The following is a 23,201-nucleotide window of genomic DNA, read 5'->3' as shown; positions in this document are numbered from 1 at the left end:
GCTAGAGTACCTTTAAGTAAGGTACTTAAACTGTAAACTGAACATACCGGTGGCCGTTATCCAGGGCCCCAGCACTTGCTGTTCTGCATATCTGTGGTTGGGTCATAGGGACACATTTTCTTTATGCATGGAGCAAAAATAGGGTGATTTCCACCTATCAACGGTTCTTAAGTGGCTGGAAAATATTTCTGGCACCATTTCCTGCAACCATTTTGCAGTGCTGAATCATTTTGTATCTCTTTTCTGCAAACAAGCAAGCAAATACACACACACATCCCTACACCTCAAAAAATAACAAACAAAAAAAGAACCAAAAAACCAACCTACCTACCTACCAAAATTTGGAGGTTTGAGGGGCATTGTTGTAGAGCAAGGTACTGTATTTATTTCTGATCTCCCCTGCTTATTCTTGTGATTTTCCAGCACACTTCAGTGTGCTTAGGGACCTAACCCCCCTCCAACCAATGGTTATTCACAACCAATGGTCTCCAACCAATGGTTATTCATTATCCATGGAAATAGGCAGGAATGGAACCTATGCAAATAAAGAGGGCCTTCTGTCTTACATATGTAAATGTTTAACATTTCCAGAGATTGTGAGCATATTATTCACCTATAATCTCACCCCGCCCCCCGCAAAATGGCATTTATATATAACTGGGAAACATTCTCTGTTCAGCTAGTTACTTTAGCAAATTTCCTGTCTCCAAATAGCAACAATTCTAGGTACTTTTGGAGTGAACTTGAAAATGGTTATGAACCTTGCTCTTCTTTTTATTTGGCTTATTTCTAAGTGAAATAGATGGCTGCTGCTACTCTTGGTGTCCTTCCCTTCCGATCTTCTTTTGTTTAACTTTCAGTCAGAAATGCTGTTTTAATTTGTTCTTCAAAGTAATCAAAAACATTGCATTATTGCATGCAGTCAGCCAATCAATTTATTTGCATAGCTAATGGCCATTACAACACAAACAAATGGACACAAGCAGTCCCAAGATGAATTAACTTCAAATTACAAAATACCTGCCATTAAAATATGCAGACCGGAAGTATCCAGTGCACATGCACATATCAGGTGCACAAGCTTTTACACTGCAGTGCCAGTGGGGGAAACGCAGCAGGGGGACTCTCCCTTGTCCTTAAAATTATCCCCTCTCCATGCCCCCACCCCTGCTGGTTCTATGCACATCCCTAGCTTCCGGAAGCACAAGTGAATTGTAAGCACCTTAAGACTCATCTTAAAACTAGAAGTTTGATATATTATAATGCTGGGCATTTGGACTAGCATTCTAATATATCAAACTTCTAGTTTTAAGAAGAGTCTTAAGGTGCTTACAATTCACTTGTGCTTCCAAAAGCTAGGGATGTGCATGGAAACCGTGGGGCATGGGTAGAGGAATTTTAAACACAAAAAATTCTGCCTTTTTATAGAAAAATTCCCCATGTTTTATTTTTTAGGTGGAAAATATTCTATTTCTAAAATTTTACTGGCTGAAGTCTAGAATAGCATTGAGCACATACTAGCATTATGCACCAAACCAGTTCGGTCAATTTGGTTCAAATCTGAACTGGATTCGAACTGAACTGACCTGGTTCCATGTCTGGCCAAACCAAGTCCGCTTTGACCACCAAACCGGTTTGGTGGATATACTTGTAAAGGGGAATCCAGCGAGGATTCCCCTTTACAAGTGAAGAGGCATTTCCTAGACAATGGTGGGAGCTTCTAAACACACACCCCCGGCTGACCAGCCTGGGCTGGCTGCAGCATGCTTTTAGCATCTACATGTTCACCAAGGCTAGAACTGAGCTGCTGCCAAGATGGCAACTTGGTAAAGGAGTGAAGAGAGCACTTGAGGCCACCAGGAGGGTGAGCATCAGCACCAGCAGCCAAGCAGGTCAGGCTAAACAGCCCCCCCCTTTCTACCCATCCCAAAACAGTTCACCCAAATTGGGCCCAGTTTCATTCAATCATGGATTGAACCACCCCATTTTGGTCCAAGATCAAATCTCCAAACTGACCCCATTTCGAGGTGAACCAGTTCAGGATGAACTGTTCATGCACATCCCTAGCAGATGCAATAGTAAGAGTTCCAGGCCCTCAGAGACAGCATGGTGTATGGGAGCCAGTGTGCTGTAGTGGTTAGAGTGCTGGACTAGGACCGGGGAGACCCGAGTTCAAATCCCCATTCAGCCATGAGACTTGCTGGGTGACTCTGGACCAGTCACTTCACTCTCAGCCTACCCTACTTCACAGGGTTGTTGTAAGGAGAAACTTAAGTATGTAGTACACCACTCTGGGATCCTTGGAGGAAGAGCAGGATATAAATGTAAAAATAATAATAATATTTTGGTGATACACCGTGGCTGTAAGAGGGAAGGTAAGACTAGTGAAAATTGCCCTTTTCCCTGCTCAAGCAACAGTAGTCTGGACCTCAGACTACTGAACATGAACAATGCTAGTCCAAATGTCCAGCATTGATTCATAAATTTAATAGTATCAGTTAATGGATGCCGCTTAGTGGATGCAATATTAGGCAAGTTCAGCAATTTCAAAGTTGTATATGATATTTTTCAGGAGACTATGATATACCAAAAACACGTTCTTTGTAGGGGTGTGCAATTCGGGTATTCGGGGATTCAGTTCGGGACCCGAACCAAATCACCCCTGTTCTGTTTTGTGCCCGAATATGGGCCACATGAATCACCCTTTGTGAATTCTCATTCTATCATAGCAAATGAGATTTTTTCAATTAAACAACTCTCATGACCCCACTTTCACTTTTTCACACTCTCAATTACTATGAATATGAGAAAGTAATCAATTTAGCACACTTCACCTTATGAAGACAAACCTCAGAAATTCACCAAAATTCACCCCTCTGCCCAATCACTCTGAAATTGGGGACAGGTGGTAGCCTCCACCCATTAGGCACTATCTACCAGCCCACCCAACTCCTTTGGGGCAGATCCACTTTCTGCCCCCAATCTGCCCCAAGACACCAAAACTTCAAATATTCCCAAACAATCAGCCCTTTGTCCAATCCCCCTGAAATTGGGGTGGTAGCCTCCACCCATTAGGCACTACCACCCCACCCCACTATTCTGCCCCAGGCCCCACTTTCTGCCCCAATCTGCCCCAAAGACATGAAAACTTCAGAAATTTCCAAAAAAATCAGCCCTTTGCCCGATCCCCCTGAAATTGGGGTGGTAGACTCCACCCATTGGGCACTACCACCGCACCCCAAAATTTTGCCCCTGGACCCCTCCCCCCCGAATCGATTCTGAAGTATCTAAAACTTCAAAAAATCTCCCAAAATCAACCATGAACCGAATCACCCGAATTTTTCGGGTCCAAAATTCGGGTGATTCGGCTCGGGCCTGAAAAATATCGGGGGACATCGGGGGTGATTCGGTTCGGCCCCGAATCACCCGAAATTGCTCATTTCGGGCACAGATCGTTCTGTGCCCGAAATTTTTTGCACATCCCTAGTTCTTTGTCTGGGTGGTGTTAAAGCTAATCATACATACACAGAGGAAAAGCTTGAAATTTTATTTCTGCAGAAATCAAGGCTATCGGGGTGAACTCAAATCGATTGCCCTGTTCTTTGTTTGTTACAAACATTTATACCCCAACATTAACATATGCATTTTCTTCCCCGAACCCTCTTTGTCATTTGATACATGAAAGATAACGTATAGATGGACAGCAGAGAAGATCCAGGCCCAGTTGACATTTATGACCTTGTTCTCACCTTTTGTTATTTTTTGAGAATCTTAACACCAACTTGCTATAGTTGAATTACATCCGAGATGGCCCCTCGGCTCATCCCTTATATTCAAGGCTGAAGGTCCTGTTCCTTGTTATTAGAACAAGGGGAGTATGGAAGCTGTATACATTCAGGAATGCAAAAGCGGAGGCCCCTACAGGTCTTGGAAAGTTCAAGCCTCTTGCTAACAGGAATAGTTCCAACTAAACTAAAATGGAGCCTAAGAAACAAAATGGAGTCACTTTGGTTCACATCTCAAACATATCAACTATACCTAGGAAATGTGTTACATATGTAAAAATACCTAAGTTTTATTGATTTGTTTCTACATAAAGGTTTGGATTTCTAACGCACATACACATCTTAACTGAGCCACACCAAATATTTCAATCCAAGTATTTGGCTACTTGGAAAAACCTTTGAGCTACAGCATGGGACCACCCCCCACCCCACCCCAAGAAATAGGTTAAACAACATTCCAGCTCAGATCACAACCCATTTAGGGGATCAAGAAAATTTGACAGCAAAATTTTAAGTATAGAAATTTTAATGCAAATTTTATAGAGATGAGGAAAAAGTTGCAAGGAGATTTGTTTAAGAACACTTGTAGGTAATACTCCACTGGTAGTCAAGGAGAAGCAATGGAACACAGGGCATGAAGCAATGAAGAATGACAACTTGGCAATTTCCCCTCCCTCTTCCATCCAGGCTAAGGAAAGAAGTGATTTTATTGCCATCAGTTTGAATAGGAGGGGATGTGGATAAGTGATAGGTGAAGCTGCAATTGAATTTCTGCACAGATACATCCCTCCTAGTTTAATGCAGAGTTGAAGAGCAAAGCCAAGTGTACAGGGAGCCTAATTTATAAAGTTAGCATAATATGTGAGGCTGTACAAACTCTTTACAGCCTACATGGTCTTGTATTCTATCTAGTTATCTTTTGTTGTTTGGATGTTTGGCCCAGTGGTCCTGGGAAAAACCAGTGATCCTATAGAAGGGAGAGTGTCAGAGTGTGGGGGGAGAGTGTGTGGGTAGAGTGTCAGAAAAGGAAAAGAGAGGGAACAGGAGAAGGAGAAAATTGAGTTGTTCACGAACCAACTTTTAGTTAAATCTACAAAAGTGGTATGTGTGTGTGTAGCAGCTATAAAAACACATGGCATGAATCATGAGATCACTTAAACACAACATCTACATGCTTTACACACAAAATTCTACATGCACAAACAAAAATTGTAAACACCTTAACTCTTATCCTAAACCAAATATTTATTGATATTTAAATTTTATGAATATATATGGCAACAGGGTATAAATCTAGATGTGCATATCTACAGATACAATGCACAATTTCTCAGCTACAATATTTTAAAAATCTAAAATATTGTTGGCTGAAGTTTACAAGTATCAGTAACTATAGTTTTATGTATGCCTTGCACACATATGTGCAAGCAAAGCAATGTCTTAATTGCAAAGTGATATTTATCTAAGAATTGTAAATGATAAATGAAGAAGGAAATCCGGTACTCAAGGGATGTCATTACATATTCTATTTAAACTATAAAGTAATTTATTTTTCAAGTCTTTGAACAGGACTTTAAAAGTTCTTTAAAAGATATTGCAGTTTTCATTATATTGCCAGTGGCACCACTAAATTTACATCTGACTATTTCCATTACAACTCTATAACCTATAACCAAGAAGGTTCCTGCCTAAGTTTCTGTCAAGCTACATTCATGTGCACAAAGTTTCAGGCTAAGGATCAAAACTTCTTTTGAACTCTGTTTCAAAAAAGACAAGCAAACATACCCATGAGAATATTTTCCAAGGCTCTTAAATAGCAAGCTTTGTGAGCACTCGTCATGCAATAAAAAGAAAGTTACGAAGCGTTTATATTTCACCTTCAGATTAGATATTAGCAAGAGCCTTACTCAGATGTTATATGAATCATGGATTCGGCCAGATTTCTAGACATGCTAAATGACTATGCCTTAGAACAGTTATTCGCGGAACCAACCAGAGAGATGGCAACCTTGGACTTGATGCTGAGTGGTGCCCAGGACCTGGTGCGAGATATCAGTTGCAGAACCATTGGGTAGCAGTAACCATAGTGTGATCCAAATCAGCATATATGTAAGTGGAGAATTGTCAAGCAAGTCCAACACAGATGCGTTGGACTTCAGAAGAGGAAACTTCTAAAAAAATTAAGGGACTGGTAAAAAGGAAGTTGAAAGGGAAAGTAAGGAGGGTCAAATTATTGGAACTTATTTAAAACCACAATACTAGAAGCACAGTTAGAATATATACCAAGAAGGAGGAAAGACAGCATCAAGTTCAGGATGATGCCAGCATGGTTAACAAGTAGAGTCAGTGTTGGTGTTGCGCCCTACTCGCAGAGTCACGTTCCAGTACCCCAGTGGAAATGTAAGAAGACTCCAACACACAGGCAAGGGTTTAAACTGAAGAATATATTGTAGAAAAGGCACTCACATGATATTACAGCTCAGTAAGTCCATTACACATAAATATGTATATACATCAGGCACATGGATACAGCATTCACATAGTTCAGCTGGGTGTACCACAGTGTAGCAGCATCTGCCACTGTGGACACTTTGCTCTTCTCTGAGCCTCCTTCTTATACTGGCCTTGGCCAATCACTGCAGATCATTACTCAGCAGCTTGTAATTGGCCTCACATGTTGCTAGTCACTGATCACAGTAAATACAGTGACTTGCAGTTTTCACCTGAAGGCATGTTACTACAACACCTAACAGAGATATATCCTGACAGTCAGGGAAGCTATAAAAGGGAAGAAGACTTCCTTTGGGAAATGGAAGTCCTGCCCAAATGAAGGGAACAGGAAGGAACATAAACTCTGGCAAAAGAAATGCAAGGAGACTAAAAAGCATGCCAGATTCAGACAGTTAAACCTCGATTAAGAGAAATAGGGGGTGATGTCTTATAGAGTGCATACTGAACAAGTGATAAAATAATTCAGTGGAAGTTCATTGCTAAAACTGTTTCAGAGAAAACTTTTCAACACAAAGTTCACAGACAGCATTTAAGGTAATTCTTTACAAGTTATAGGTTCTTTCATGAATTCTGTGAACTCCCTCTGATTTTTTAAAAACATTTCTAACAGAGCTGGAGAAATATGTTTCAAAGTTCAATGGCAAGAACGGGAAACAGGAAATATGCAGATATCAAGCTACAATCACTGCCAAATCATTGTTTTAAAACATGACTTTTTATAGCTTAAAAATCATGCTAATATGAATAAATGTATAATCATTAACATACCTTTACATCTTCCAAGCATGTATAAACAATATGTCCTGTTAACAACATGTGTAGCTTACGATCTAAAGCAGGGGTGGGGAACCTTGGCCCTCCAGCTGTTGTTGAACTACAACTCCCATCATCCCCAGACACAATTATGGTGGCTGGGGATGGTGGGAGTTGTAGTTCAAAAACATCTGGAGGGCCAAGGTTCCCCACCCCTGATCTAAAGCCCACTGTGTATCTTTCATTTCCCAACGAAGTGTTCACCAATCCTTTCATACAGAACAAGCTAATAGTTGAGACGATGGCACTACATTCTTAGTGCCAAAGCTGCCAGCAGTATAGGAAGTCCCCAACTTACAAATGGATTGTGTCCCAAAAGGCTATTTGTAAAATCAGTTGTTTAGAACTTAGAATGCATTTCCCCATAGAAACAATGTTATAAATGGTCATTAGGTTGCCAGGCTAGCCTACAAAAATCTCAGAGAAAACTTGGGAACAGGGTGGGATGGGGTACAGGAGGGCAGGATAGCCAAAAATTGAGCAGAGGCACCGTCTGTGACATGTTCCACTCAAAAAGGTGCCACTGCCCCTTCCCCGGGGTCATAGGAACATAAGTGCTGACACTTCTAGCCTCCCATTCATATACAACCATGGCATACCCTACATAGCTAAGGGGACAAGTCATGCTTGCTGGCCTTTAGGATTGATTTGAGGAATATTTGCTTGTTACTTCTGTGCACGCAAGATCTGGATACAGCCCAGAGGTTTTTTTTTGCATACTATTAAGACCAGTACACGAAGTTCAGAGACCAGTACACAAGGATTCAAAGTATGTTGCAGCCTGTTAGATGCAGTTATATACCACCTCATTTTCAGAAGTGTTTATCCTTCTGGGGTGTATTGAAATTGATATCATGGCTGGCATCACCCTGGTATTAAGTATTTTGCTGGAATTAAGCAGAACAAAGCAAGAAAGCCCTCCCCCCTGCTCCCCCCCCCAACTCCAAAATTGAACAGTAAAGAAAAACATATTAATGATGTACAAATTAGATCCCAGTCTCCAATATTAGATCTGATTCACAAATTAGATCCCAAATCATGATATCTTGGGCTTCCATGAGACCCATTTGTTTGTATTTAAAGATTTTGTTAAGTGGGCTATTCGTAGGATGGAGAGTGACTACACTATTGTTCTATAAGGAGGGAACCAACATGCTGACAAGCAGTGTCCTCAGATAGGAGAAATGAACTTAGTCACTTTAATCAGAGGATGTTATTCAAAGAATAAAGATGACAGTGAAGTTACTATTAGCAATTCTTCCAGACATACCTATCCCACAAGAGACACACCATCCATATTGGATGCTGTAATTTCTTGTTCTTCTGAATTGTGCTAGATTTGGCTGCAAGCAAAAAAAATTAAATAGTAGTAATATTCTGTGATATATTGCAACATTTTTAATTAAAAAATTACACAACCTTTTGCTTTAAACCCTTCAGGATTTAAAGAAGCCTGCAGGAGAGAGAAGAGGAGGACCAACATCACCTCCAGGCAGACTCTAGGTTGAGGGACTGGGTGCCTGCCTGCCTGCTTTTCCTTCTGCCTCCCTGATTGCCTTCTGCCCCCAAGGACTTGCTGCTGTACCGTGTTGAGGCTTTGCAGGACCGGGACCCAGGGGGTAACTTGGCAGTTTCCTGGACTCCATCTGCCAGAGCTTGCTGCTCGGGAATATTTAGGGCAGGGGCATATCTAGGGTGGGGCAGGCAGGGCACGTGCTCCGGGCGCCACTTGAAGGGGGGCGCAATTTCTTAAAATTAAGTGTTTTTTTTTTTAAAAAAAAGGCCAACAAAGACAAAATGGCCACTGGGCATGCTCAAATGGCCTCTCTGAGGCCCTAGGGCATGCCACGCCTCACAGAGGCCATTTGAGCATGCACAGTGGCCATTTTGTTTTCAGTGGCCTTTTTTTAAAAAAAATTATTTTAAAAAATGACCACCGCACATGCTCAAATGGTGCCTGTGAGGCCCTAGAGGCCAGTGGGAAGAGGGGAAAACTTTGCAGACCCCCCACAGCCTTTAAGAAGTCCCCCGAAGGGCTACAGGTAATTTTTTTTAAAGTTAATATAATATGTCACTGTACACATATTCAGATTGGCACTATGTACAGAGAATCAGGGCTTGTGAATACTGAGCTGAAGTTAATGAGCTAAGATTGTATCCATTTGCTCTTACTTTGCTTCTTGTGATAAGTGAGTTAAATGTGATGTCTTAATAATATGGCTATTAATGGTGAGTTTGTCTTTGAATCAATGTGAAATCCTTAGTATTAAGCCCACTGGGAGTTTCTTGCTCTTTCGCTCATTTTTACTGTCTTTCTGAAATACTAGAATATATTCCAAGCATTGACACAGTTTACTCTGCATATCGTTTAATTATTTTCAGAGTATCTGGGAAAAGTCAAATTGTCCATTTATTTTTAAAACTTATGTAATGGTGATGCTACAATGCATAGCAGAGAATTAGACAGGCACTTCTTTTAGTTTTTCCAAGTACACCTCCACATAATATTTGGGGATTTCATGAGCCCCAGCATACTGAAATTTGTCGTTTTCCAGCATTTTCTTGGTCTGGCTACGTCCACTGCTAAATAGTTTTTGAAATATGAAAAGATTAACAAGCTTGACTTGTATTTTTCAGCTGACATTAAGGTAAAGTTATCTGAAAGATGGGTGTCAGATGTTTGGACAGGGGGCGCAATTTCAGTGCTTGCCCTAGGCGCTATTTTCCCTAGATACGCCTCTGATTTAGGGTGCTGCCAGTGGAGAGCAACCTTCATCCCTTTGGGGGAGCCCCTTCGGGGGACAGTGAGGGTGAGGGCCAGGCCTCCTGGCCCAAGTACTTGCATGTGGGAGGGCATTTAATAGTTTGGCTGGAGATGGGGAAAGAGGATGTGTATCCACTGATTATGGGGAGGCAATTCCGGTGGTGGTGGTGGTGGGGAACAGAAGAAATAACATTGGCAGGTCAGCGGGTCATTACAGGGGAAGGGAATCAGAAATCTAATAGCTGTTTCCCCTTCCAGCTGTCCTGGAGCAATGCCAACCACCCTTGGAACCTCACCTTGCTCCATTGTAATGCCAGGTTGGTCCAGAACAAATCAGAAACCATTCATGATCTGATTCTGGACGCAAGAGCCAACCTTGTTTGTATTACAGAGACCTAGTTGGGCGAGGCCGGTGGCCCGGTCTGGTCCCAGCTTCTTCCTCCAGGGTACTCTGTTGAGGAGTGGGTGAGGGACCATGGGCGGGGAGGTGGAGTGGCTGTGGTCTATAAGAATAACATATCCCTTACCATAAACCCTGTTGAAGTGCCAGACCATATTGAATGTGTGTACCTAAGTTTGGGGACCAGGAATATATTGGGACTTCTACTGGTGTACCAATCACCCACTGCTCAACAGAGTCCCTAACTGAGCTGACGGACTTGCTCTCAGGCTTGGTGTTGGAGTCCCCCCGGCTTGTAGTACTGGGGGACTTCAATGTTCATTTCAGGATCAATTTGTCTGTGGCAGCTCAGGAGTTCATAGCAGCCATGACGACTATGGGCCTATCCCAAATGGTCTCGGGACCAACACATATTGCTGGTCACACACGTAATTTGGTCTTTCACTCTTATAAGGGCCCAAGTGTCCTGGATGGACCTTAGTATACAGAAGAACTATGGGAAATTACGCGGCAAGGTAGACGACTGGAGTGCAAGTAGAGAAAGACTTGTACTCTATGTTGCAATCTGTCAGATTTGAGGCATTTGAAGATCTATGCTCTGGCAATACATGCGGCAAAGAAGCAATTCTTTTCTGCCCATATTGCATCTGCAAGTTCACATCCGGCGGAGTTGTTCAGGGTTGTGAGAGGGCTAGTATGTGTCCCTCCTCCTTTGAATCAGAATCTGGAACCATCTATTACCTGCTGTGACGTGTTTAATGAATTCTTTGTGGGGAAAATCTCTTGTATTCGGGCCGACTTAGACTCAGTCTCCACAATTTCTTCAGTGTCTGATGTGGAGGTGTCCAGCAACTCCTCTTGTATGGTTAGGTTGGATCAGTTCCAGTTTGTGACTCTTGAGGACATGGACGAACTACTTGTAATGGTGCGGCCTACCACCTGTTCTCTTGACCCTTGCCTGACATGGCTTATACTATCTGGCAAGGGGTTGTTGTAGAAGACATGGTAGAGATCATAAATGCTTCTCTGAAGGAGGGCAAGATGCCTCCTTGTCTTAAGGAGGCAATTATTAGACCACTTGTGAAGAAGCCTGCCTTGGACCCCTCAGAGCTGAGTAACTACAGGCCTGTCTCCAACCTTCCATGGCTGGACAAGGTAACAGAGCGTCATGACTTCCCAGCTCCAGAAAGTCTTGGAGGAAATCGATTATCTAGACCCATTTCAGACTGGTTATGGGGTGAAGAATACCTTGGTCAGCTTGATAAATGATCTCCAATTGGAAATTGACCGAGGAAGTGTGACTCTGTTGGTCCTTTTGGACCTCTCAGCGGCTTTCAATTCTATCAAACCGAAGTATCCTTCTGGAGTGTCTGAGGGGGCTAAGAGTGGGAGCGGGAGGCACTGCTTTGCAGTGATTCCGCTCCTATCTTTCGGGCAGGTTCCAGATGGTGTCCCTTGGAGACTGTTGTTCCTTAAAATCTAAACTTTTGTATGGTGTCCCTCAGGGCTCCGTATTGTCTCAGATGTTAGGAACAGGAAGCTGCCAGATACTGAATCAGACCACTGGTCTATCTAGCTCAGTATTGTCTTCACAGACCGGCAGTGGCTTCTGCAAGGTTGCAGGCAAGAATCTTTCTCAGCCCTGTCTTGGAGATGCCAGCAAGGGAACTTGGAACCTAGATGCTCTTCACAGAGCAGTTCCACCACCTTAGGGGAATATCTTACAGTGCTCACACATCATGTCTCCCATTCATATGCAACCAGGGCAGACCCTGCTTAGCTAAGGGGACAAGTCATGCTTGCTACCACAAAACCAGCTCTCCTCTCATCAGGAGATTTGGTAAAGGGTACTATCAGTATGCTGATAACACCCAAATCTATTTCTCCATGTCAACATCATCAAGAGAAGGTATAACTTCCCTAAACGCCTGCCTGGAGTCGGTGATGGGCTGGATGAGAGATAACAAACTGAGACTGAATCCAGGTAAGATGGAGGTACTCATTGTGTGGGTTTGATCTGCCTGTTCTGGATGGGGTCACTCTTCCCTGGAAAGAACAGGTAGGCAGTCTGGGTGTGCTTCTGGATCCGAGCCTCTCCCTGGTGTTCCAGGTTGAGGTAGTTGCCAGAGGTGCCTTCTATCAGCTTCGGCTGATAGCTGTGATCATTTCTTGGTCAGCTGTGTCCATTTCTTGAGATAAATGACGTCAGAACAGTGGTATATATGCTGGTAACCTCCAGACTGGATTACTGCAATGCACTCTATGTGGGGCTGCCTTTGTATGTAGTCCGGAAACTACAGTTGGTTCAGAATGTGGCAGCCAGGTTGGTCTCTGGGTCATCTTGGAGAGACCATATCTCTCCTGTATTGAAAGATCTACACTGGCTGCCGATAAGTTTCTGGGCACAATACAAGGTGCTGGTTATAACCTTTAAAGCTCTAAGTGGATTGGGCCCTGGGTATTCTTCTTCGTCATGAACCCCGCCACACATTGAGATCATCAGGAGAGGTCCGTCTGCAGTTGCCACTGGCTCATCTGGTGGCTACTCGGAAATGGGCCTTCTCCGATACAATCCCTGAAGCTTTGGAATGAGCTCCTTGCTGAAATAAGAGCCTCCCCATCTCTGACAATTTAAAAAAAATCTTTAAAGACTCATCTGTTCACCCAGACTTTTAATTAAAAACTGTTTTAATAGTTTTAACATTGTTCTAAAATATTGTTTTAAAGTTTTAAAATTATTGTAATGTTTCAACTTTTTGCTGTCACTTATTTTAACCAATGTTCTAACTTTTCTGCTGTTTTTTTGTTTTCACCCGCCCAGACACTCAAGTTTTGGGTGGTATAAACATACGTTAAATAAATAAATAATAAACGTCTAACATCCACCTTTTGAGCAATATATAAATCCAACAGGTTTTCCTGAGATAACCTTGCATCAGCTTGTGCAGCCACAATAACTAACTTTCAAAATGTTCAACACCTACTGAGCAGCTGGTTTTCACTGACTTAGCAGCAGTTTATGTCATTCTGCTGCGTGTGAGAGTGTCAACTTATGCTGCCATTCAGTGTTCCCTCTAAGGCGTGTGCATACTTGCATGCTTTTTGATGTCCGCTCAGTTAATTTTAGATCCCCCTCAGGTCGAATCAGGAAGGCCCCACTCTGATTGCGCCTTGATATTGTAATTAATAATAACAATAAATAATAATAATAATACTGCCGCCCAAAACAAAACTCAGTCTGCCCACAGATGGAAAAAATTAGAGAACACTGCTGCCATTTACAATATATTAAAACCATTTAATATGAATCCATGTAGAACAAGTAGCAGATAGAGTTACTTAGATTTAGAGCTGAGCATGTCTTGCTGTAATCATGTGTGGCTCAAAAGCACAATAGATCATAATGTTTCTCTCGGCACAAATTTAAGTGACTCAGCTCCAAAAGCTGCCAATATCCAAAAGTGCAATAACTGATAGCCAGAAGGCGCGTGCATGCATACACAGACACACACAGTCCCACATCCTTGTTCACTTGACACTTCTATATGATGCTCTCAGAAAGTGTAATGTGAAGAGAAAATGGCAGGGTTGATGATTAAGATGTCTCACTCAGAGTTCTATTATCTTTCTGAAGTGCTGAGAAAGCTTTACTTCCTTGCAAAAGAATCAGTGTTCTACTTAAGAGAAAGTGGGGTAAAACCAACTCTATTCTTACCCTCTTCACTAATATGCAAAACAACAAATAAACAACAAAGAGTGAACAGAAATTGTTATTAAAACCTGGGTTTTTAAGTCCCTAGTTGTTGTTCTTTATAAAGAATTGAGCCTCATTGTATGGGAAATCTTTCAGATATTATGCTTTTGACTAGAATTCATCATTCTCAAATAATGTTGTTCAGGATTGCGTTTCCCCGCCCCAATTAAAGCAATTATACACCTAAACTCTCCTTAAAGAACGTTGCATACCTTTGTTTTTAGAACAGTAAATCAAGTCATTGTTTTTAAATTTGCAACCTAAGGCTTATTGTCCCTAGGCACCATCTGTAATAGAAGTAATTCAGTAAGAAACATAATCCATGGGGTGTTTTTTTAGTGGTTTTACATGCTTGACAGTATAATTGCTTTAATCAAGAAAGAAAGAAAGAAAAACCATTTGCATCCATGAAGAATTCCTGCATAGTCAAGCGTATAGAGGCATTTGATGGAGACTGCATTACCGCCAAAATAAATACAGTATAATGGCCTACATGCAAATTAAGAGTTGTGTAAGGAAAATGTTCTGTGTGCACGTGGATAAAAGGAGCAATTTCTGGAAATCTTCTCTTCCCTCTACAAGGGAACAAGGAGTTTGTGGGGCCCTGGGACTTATTTTTGGGAGGCAAAGGGAGTAGCAGAGGGAAGGGTAATCACTGAAAACCAAACACATAGAGAAATGTTTTCTGTGCACAACTTTGCTTGAATGTTATCAACTATAATAACGTATCAATTTATCTACTTAACACCAAAGACATTTTAAAATTTATGGTACATTTCCAAGTACCATTAATTTATCAACCCCCCCCCCTTTTTTTTTTTTGCTTTAAACTAAATATGCTATCCTGAATTTGCATATCTTGTCAAAGTGCTTGTCACAACCTCTATATATTGGGGAGTTTATTTTTTCTTACAAAAAATGGGTTATTTGCTAAAGTCAAATGAAAGAAGGGGTAACTTTTCAGGACACATCTACCATTAAAAAACAATGGACAGCAACAAGGTTAATATTCACGACATACAAGGAATGAGGAGTGAATGACCTTCCATTTACCCCAGTGCTCTCCAAAAAGCGTTTGAGGATTTCCCAACCATCAGACACATTTTTTAAAAGAGGGGTGGGGTATTAGGAGCAGCAGAAGAAAGCAAGATAGGAGAAAATAACCCATTTCCCTTTAAATGCTGTCCAATAAAAAATAAAATAAATGTGAGATCGCTAAAGGCTGAAGAGAAGCTACCTTCTATTTCAATCCAATACCAAATACAACCTGTTGACATTGCTGACTAAAACTGAATGTTCTGGAGATATATATATATATATATATATATATATATATATATATATATATATATAAAACTGTTTGCAAAGCTGGTGAAAATCGTCATCCCTTATTATATTGACCTGTGTTGACCACATCAACAGGACAGCCTGTTCTTTCCATTTTGATCAGGGTGAGTGGTTTCATTTCTGCAGAACATTTGTTCTATAGTAATGTTCACAGCAATCCTTTTGTTAAACAAGAAAGACTAGTGGTGTTTCTTACAATGCATAAAAGTCAAACACAATAAAAACATGAACAGAGTGACAAGAGGTGCTGAACTTCTCAGTTTGTTGTCAGATCCGGGGCAGGGAAAAATAAATATTATGAAATAGACCTAGAAAGGTCACTTAGAATAGTCATGAAGTATGTGTATTTATGAGTTAAACCAGGGGCGTAGCAAGGTTGGAGTGAGCCCAGAGACAAGATTTTAAAATGGGCCCCCCTCTGATATACACACACAAACAAACTTCACAATATATAGTGCCCTCACCATCACATCCCCATTATGAATATGGTAAATATCTAGTTCACAGGGACAGATTCAGCAGGAAATTACAGCGGGTGCAACAAGATTCCACCCGATAAAAGATTCCACCCCCATATAAATATTGGGGCTTGGATTTTCACTCTTGCAAATGTACTATGCCAGGGGGTGTCAAACTAAAATTTGGTGGTGGGCCAGATTAGATTCTGATGCACCTCTGATGAGCCACACATAGCCTTGCACCCACCTCATACCACCTATCTTCCTCCTCCTCTCTGCTCTCTTCCTTTTCTCTCTCCCCTCCCATTTAATTTGCTGAACTTGCTACTTTTTACACTAAAATACACTCAGGGAAAGATTGATTTTTAAATTTTTTTTAGAAGAAATTCGGAACAAACCTGCTAATACCAGCTTTTTACATGGAAATTCCTATCACTCTTCCTCTCTCTCTTACAGAGATGTTTCTAGGTACTTAAAAGATCCAGGGGGTGCAACACGGGCGGGTGGGGAGTCATGTGACATGCCTCTGGGGGGCCCCTTGAGGCAATGGGGCCCCAAGACAACTATCTCCCCTTGCCTAATGGTAGTTACACCCCTGAGTTAAACCACTCAAAATCCCTGAACACTCACACATTGCATGGTTTGCTATAAGGTAAAGTGTGCCATAAAGTTGATTTCAACTCCTGGCACCCACAGAGCCCAGAATACAGGAGAAGATTACCATTGCCTCCCCCACACATTATGAGATGATGCATTTCAGCATCTTCCTATATCGCTGCTGCCCAATATAGGTACCAGCGGGGATTCAAACCAGCAACCTTCTACTTGTTAGTCAAGCATTTGCCTGCTGAGCCATTAGGTGGCTATAACATATATTATTATAGTAATAACCTATGGCTGCATTCAAACATCAATTAACATTATTTGCCATTCCAAACGTCCTCAATATGACCAAGGCTTCATTTTATGCAAAATATATTTTGCATAAAATATATTTATGGAATTCTGTAAGTAACAATATATTTTCTATATAACTGCATAAAAGGTTTGATGTAAAATAGCTGCACAACTCCCAAAACCGGATTGACCGTCTGTCTTATCTTCTGAAATGAATGCCTTGGATGAAAACTGCAAGCAGTCTGTATGGCTACCTACTCACAACCTGAATGAACACATTCATCATCAAATATAGAAGTATTTTAATATAATGTTGTATCTTACTCCATTGCAGAAAAAGATTTTATAATAAACGAATGGCATACACTGGGGGAAATTACACCAGAAGGCAGAGTAGAAGGAAATGTCCTCCAACAGAGACCCTACTCAGGTACCAAGACATGGTCATACATGCAAAATTATTCTGTAAGTATAAACTGGTATCCTCAAAAAGCACCAAACACATTGCTGTACTCCTGAAGTTTATGCTGTGCTATTCCCATCTCCGTTTTCTGCAAGAGCAGCACTAAAACTGCTAAAAGTTTACTGTTTTTTGCAAAATAAAACAAGCTTGCCTACTCAGTGACATATAGTGAGAACCCAAAGACCTACATAAGCTGTATAGTTAAAAACTAAATATGTATTTCAAATGTTTACATCCATACAAAAGGTCACCAGTAAGGTTTAACCATTTTTTCTATGAACAAGGAAAAGAAGATTAATAGAACTTTGAAAATGGTTGCTCAGCTGAATAAAACCATTTCATATCTTAACTGAAGTTTAATATTTGCAAACCTTATAGCAGTTTATTCCATGGCCTTTTGTTCGTAAAATGCCTACATTTGTAGAATGAGTACAATTTAGCTTAAAAACTTCTAGGATAAATTCACTGCTGGCAACTGAAACTAAATTCACAACTAAAAGCATAAATTTGTGTCTCTCAGTGTACCATTTGTATTAACTGAATTATATCCAAAGAAAGCTAGCCATATTGATATTAATGGGACTTAGTCACAAGTAAGCTGACCTATTTATTTCAGCAGTGCTTAATCCGGACTAACTTTCTTTGAATTAGGTAATAATTTGTATCCCAACAAAAAACCCCACAACTTTAATGCTTGTGAGAGCCACAGAATATGTGTAGTCCATGAGGGTAACTAAGCCCAGATCATAGTGGCTTGAATGCAGAAGCGTATTTAGCAAGAAGAAACACAGTCTGTTTCCAAGATGGATATGCAATTCCCATCAGACTCCCCCTCTACTGGAAGAATGACTCCTACAATGTATTCCACACCATTCCTGAGGTTTGATATTTGCAAGGCTGCTGATCTAACCTTTAAGATCAACTTTTGGGGTAGGGAAGGCAAAAAGAGAGAAGAGAGCCGGAAATCCACATTCTATGATCAGAACACTGATTACGGCCCTAAAAATTTCAGCCTACTCACAGCAACCTTAGGGATTTTGTTATTTAACAATTATTGGGAAACTCCTAAAATGGTTCAATGTAGTAAAGAGTTCGATGTAGCAAAGCATCATTATCATCACAGGGTGTGTGTGTGTGTGTGTGTGTGTGTGTGTGTGTGTGGAGACACCCTGAAAGCTTTTTACTTTCCACTATACCATAACTCATGGTTTACTATTTTATTTTGCATTAATGGATTAGTATGTTATATAACAACAACAACCAACAATGAGATCACATGCATGTAACTTTAAAAGACAATACAAAATAATCAGCAATCTGAACAATTAGTCACACATCCACAGCTACTGTATTAAACATTCGATGCATGCTACAAATGCCCTAGAACAAAGTATTTGATAAATCATTTCAGAAAGGGAAAAAGTGGTTACTGATAATTATGAATTGCTGCTAATTTCATCGAGTGATGATTTGAAATTACATTTTTGATTAGCACTTAGCATAACTCAAAGAAATTATCAATAACTCATCCTAATGGGGAACAGGTACTCCATTCTCTGAGGTTCTCGCTGCTGCAAGTAACTTTTATCCTGCCTTTCCACATAGAGAACATAAGTACATACTATAAATAGATATCACTGTGTGCATATGATGTTGCCCACTAGACTAAATGTGTGCATACTTAAATACAAGAACAAACAAGAGGTGTTAATTAGACCTAGCTTCTTAAATTATTAAGAAGAAAATCACTATTGCAATAGTTGCACAAAAGATCTCAACACAGGCTCACTACCAGCTAGAAAGGTGAATTATAAAGTTGCACCTATTGGTATCTCTGGAAGCCTTAAGCAATAATCATAGGGCAAATCATCTTCTTTGAACTCTAGCCCCCAAGCTAACAATTCCTTTTAGAAGGTTTTACCTTCAGCTCTATGGGTGCCAGGAGTCGAAATTGACTTAACAGCACACTTTACCTTTACCTTCTGCAATGATCTCTGCAACTTTTACAAATGTCCTTAGCCCATCTTAACTGAGCAGCTCTTCTCTAGTAACCTTCCTTAAAAGCAGTCTGGAGGTCTCCTTTGTTCTAGTTTTCTTTACCACCTTCTCCTGGGAAAGGGGGTGGAGTACCATCTGGTGAAGCGAGAAAACTCAATTTTTTTACTTAAATCTTTTGTCACATATGCACCTGTATTTCAAGCTTGAATGAGGCCATAAGAATGTTTAAGGATAAAGTTATTTCCACAGTATCACTCCACTCCAAAGCACAGTTTACACTGTGAAGGGCCAGTCTGAGAGGTAGAGTGGGCCTGAAACAGACACACAAAAGAGCAAAGGCCAAATTAGAAGTGAAAGAAGAAGCAAGAGACTGTAGCTACTAAAGCCATATTTTCAGCTAAGTTTAACGACATTTGAAAACTGTTCTGGGAATAACAGAAACATTGTGTTATGGTTGCACTTTCAAAATGATGTCTTAAAGTTACAACAATCCCTGCTGTGTATGCTATTAAGTGAAACCTAACATAAGCATAAGAAACTCGGTGGGTATAAGAAATTTTACTCCATTCTTTTGTTCAATTTTGATGAATGGTGATAGAATAAAGTAGATCTTGCAGGCCAGCATCATTATTTTATTTTCCAATTCATTCTGATTCAGTTCTGTTCCACCTCATTGCAGCAAACAAAAGATCATAGTTAAAGTCTTCACAGTGACAACCATCTCCATTTTCCTTTAACTCAGAACTCTCCTCCCCACCACACCCAAGACCTACCATGATCAGTTCGAATAATATTGTCTCTACCCACACAATTAGGAACCTTTTAGGACATACACAGAGGAAGTCCTGATGCTTTCCCAGCATGCCCCTTATCACATGGAGGAGCATTCACTCAAATTATCCCTCCACATTATTATTATTATTTATTATTTTTACATTTATATCCTGCTCTTCCTCCAAGGAGCCCAGAGCGGTGTACTACATACTTGAGTTTCTCTTTCACAACAACACTGTGAAGTAGGTTAGGCTTCTTCATGCGATCCTAATACTTAAACGAGAATTTGGAGTGAGTGTATAGTGGCCGTTTGGATGACCCCGCCACACACATAGAAGAGACATGCTGGGAGGGGGTGGGACATCCTCCATGGATGTCTCAACAGGTGTGCTTTCAGGTATCTGTGGAAGGTGCTCCAATTGATGCACCCATGGCATGTCCCCTTCCTAATTGCATGGGCAGGAATGGTATCATAGAAACCAGCTGTATAATAGTTGATCATCTGCATAAGGTCACCTGGAAGTGAAACAGATATACAATAAGATTTAAAAAGCTGTTTATATTGCCAAAGAAGGTTCAAGAACAAAATTGAGGTAGAGCAGAAGGACAAAAAGGAACAGTGAACAACTAGGGTGCTTGCCCACTATTAGCTGCAATCAGAGCTAAGCAAATGAGGAATAGAGGAGCAAATGCCTGGAGGAATTCAAGACTTGATGCAGCCCTCAAGTATTTTGGAGAAACGTACGACAAAATGCATAGAACATCATTAGCCAATTTAGTTTCATGGAACAGTCACTATCAGAGTCAGTATCTCTCTCAATATGCTGGGGACATAATTCTATAGTAAACTGTTTATTTTCAGGTTTGCAAATGGGTGGTCAGAATAAATTAAAAGTGAAAAATTACACAAGGGATGGTAAGAGCACTCACACAACATTTAACAACCACCATGCAGTGTTTATCTCTAAAGAACCAATACTTCATTTATACTGAAAAGCAGCTTCATGTACAGGTACTCCCCAAACTACAAACATCCAACTTACAAACACCCATACATACATACAAAGCCTATTACATATTACATAACATATTACAGTAAGGAAGTCCCCAACATACAAATGCCAGCTCACTTGAACATATCATTCCTCTTGGTAACTAGAGGAGTTCTGAATATCCAACTTACAAATGAACTTTTGGAACATAATCCATTTGTAAGATGGGGACTTTCAGCATTCATCTCCTCAGAAAGAAAACAATTCAAAATATATAAAAATATATTTGCCTATAATTGCCCTTGTATGATTTTATGTCTTTTTATGCATTCCTTATGCTTTGTATACAACTTTTGTATGCACTTTTGCTTTTATGTCTGATTACCTTTAAACATGCGTACCCACTGCTTACCATTATTAACTACTGTTCACTACAGCTTTTAGATCTTGGCCATTAAGGGCCACTTAGTTTGCAGTCTTGTTTTTTTGTACTAGGCAGACTAAATTTTACTTCTACTTCTGATTTTTATAGTCTTTTATAGTTATATTATGATTCCATACCATATGCTTGTATTGGGTCACCTCTAAGCTTCAAGTACGTCACTTACTATGTTTTATGTTCTTATTGCTCTTATCCTGGTCTGAGGCCAAAATAAAGGCGATTGATTGATATAAATATATTATATATATATATATATATATATATATATTTATATTCATATACAATAGCAGAGGACTAGTGCCCAGGCATTAGTCAGATAACTATCAATGACAATATACATTAGCTACTTTGAAGGAATTCTATATAGCTTTATGCTGTTTTATCAGAAATAAAATGCATTTTAATTTCACTTACTTAATTTCACTGTATTTTAATTTCACTTACTGGTATATGTCTTTTTCTTTCCCAAATGTCTACAAATCAGTTCATTCTAAGAGCTGTCAACAAGAGGACACAGCCTCAGAAAATACTAGTAGATTCTACCCTCTACCACAGGATTCTGCATTACTTTGTCTTTCTTGCTTTACTGTCTACAAAATAGGAGCAGAGGGGTTATTGGCATTCTTCTACTGTATCCCATTCCATTAATCCATACTGTAGATGTTAGAGTTACATGAGCACAGAATGTGTGCTGGGTTCCGCCCCTTAAAAAAAAAAAAAAAAGACTTTCCCTTATATTGAAACAGACCAGGTCAGTACTATCTGCACTGACTGGCAGATGGCTCTCCAAGTTTTCAGGAAGGAGTCTTTCCCAGGCCTACCTGGTCTTGCCAGAGATTGAACCTGGAGCCATCTGCATGAAAGCACATGCTTTACAACTGAGCTATAGCCCCATCCCCTTAGGGCAGGCCTGCTCAACCTTTGCCTCCCCAGCTGGTTTTGGACTACAATTCCCATAATCCCTAGCCACAGAGGCCAATAGCCAGGGATTATGGGAGTTGTAGGCCAACATCTGCAGGAGGGCCAAAGCTCAGCAGCCCTGTCTTAGGGGAATAACTTACAACAGACAGTGCTCACGTGTAGTCACCCATCCAAATGCAAACCAAGACAAATGCTGCTTAGCAAAGGGGGCAATTCACTGCCACAAGACCAGCTCTCTACTCACTTCCAGGATTGAGGTAATGGGAATGTAGTTTTATACCTCATCTTAACTATACAAGTACTACCACACCTCTACAGAAAATGGCATACAGAACATGTGGGCTTTTTCAGTCTTGTGCAATTTCTCCTTCTCTCTAAAATCCCTATGGTCCACTAAGATATTAAATTTACAAAGAAAATTTAAGGCCCAGATATGGCCTTTGTGGCTGAGGATGATGGGAGTTGTAGTCCAAAAACATCTGGGGGCCCAAGGTTAAGAAACCTTGCCCTAGAGTAAAAGTTTAAAGGTCAATTACAATTTATGATAATGAAAATAATTCTCCAGGACTGGATAGTATTCACTTGGTAGTACTAAAATAACTCAAATGTGGAATTTCTGATATTTCAACCAAATTGCATTACTTCACAAAGTATCTTACAAAAGAACTGAAAGGCAGTCAATATATACCAGTTCTTAAAAGGAATCGAGGGGTATTGGGAAATTACAGTGAAAACAGCCTAAATCCAAGGTAAACTAGTAGATAACATTTTGTAAACTAGAATTGATAAGACACATAGAACAAGAATTATTAAAAATGAATCAGTACTCGCTGGAAGGCATAATCTCATACTGCACGGGAGATAGCAATGGTAAACCCCTCC

At 40.5% G+C, this 23,201-nt stretch overlaps 1 protein-coding gene across 4 annotated transcripts in view; it reads right to left on the bottom strand.

Moving 5' to 3' along the window:
- The window catches only part of PUDP (pseudouridine 5'-phosphatase), a 99,275-nt gene that overhangs the window by 55,015 nt on the left and 21,059 nt on the right, over positions 1 to 23,201 (bottom strand). The gene's annotated exons all lie outside the window — the stretch shown is intronic.

The sequence above is a fragment of the Hemicordylus capensis genome, chromosome 3 (genome assembly GCF_027244095.1).
Source record: "Hemicordylus capensis ecotype Gifberg chromosome 3, rHemCap1.1.pri, whole genome shotgun sequence".
Lineage (NCBI taxonomy): Eukaryota > Metazoa > Chordata > Lepidosauria > Squamata > Cordylidae > Hemicordylus > Hemicordylus capensis.
The sequence above is the reverse complement of the archived record's forward strand: the minus strand, read 5'-3'. Positions and strand labels throughout refer to the sequence as shown.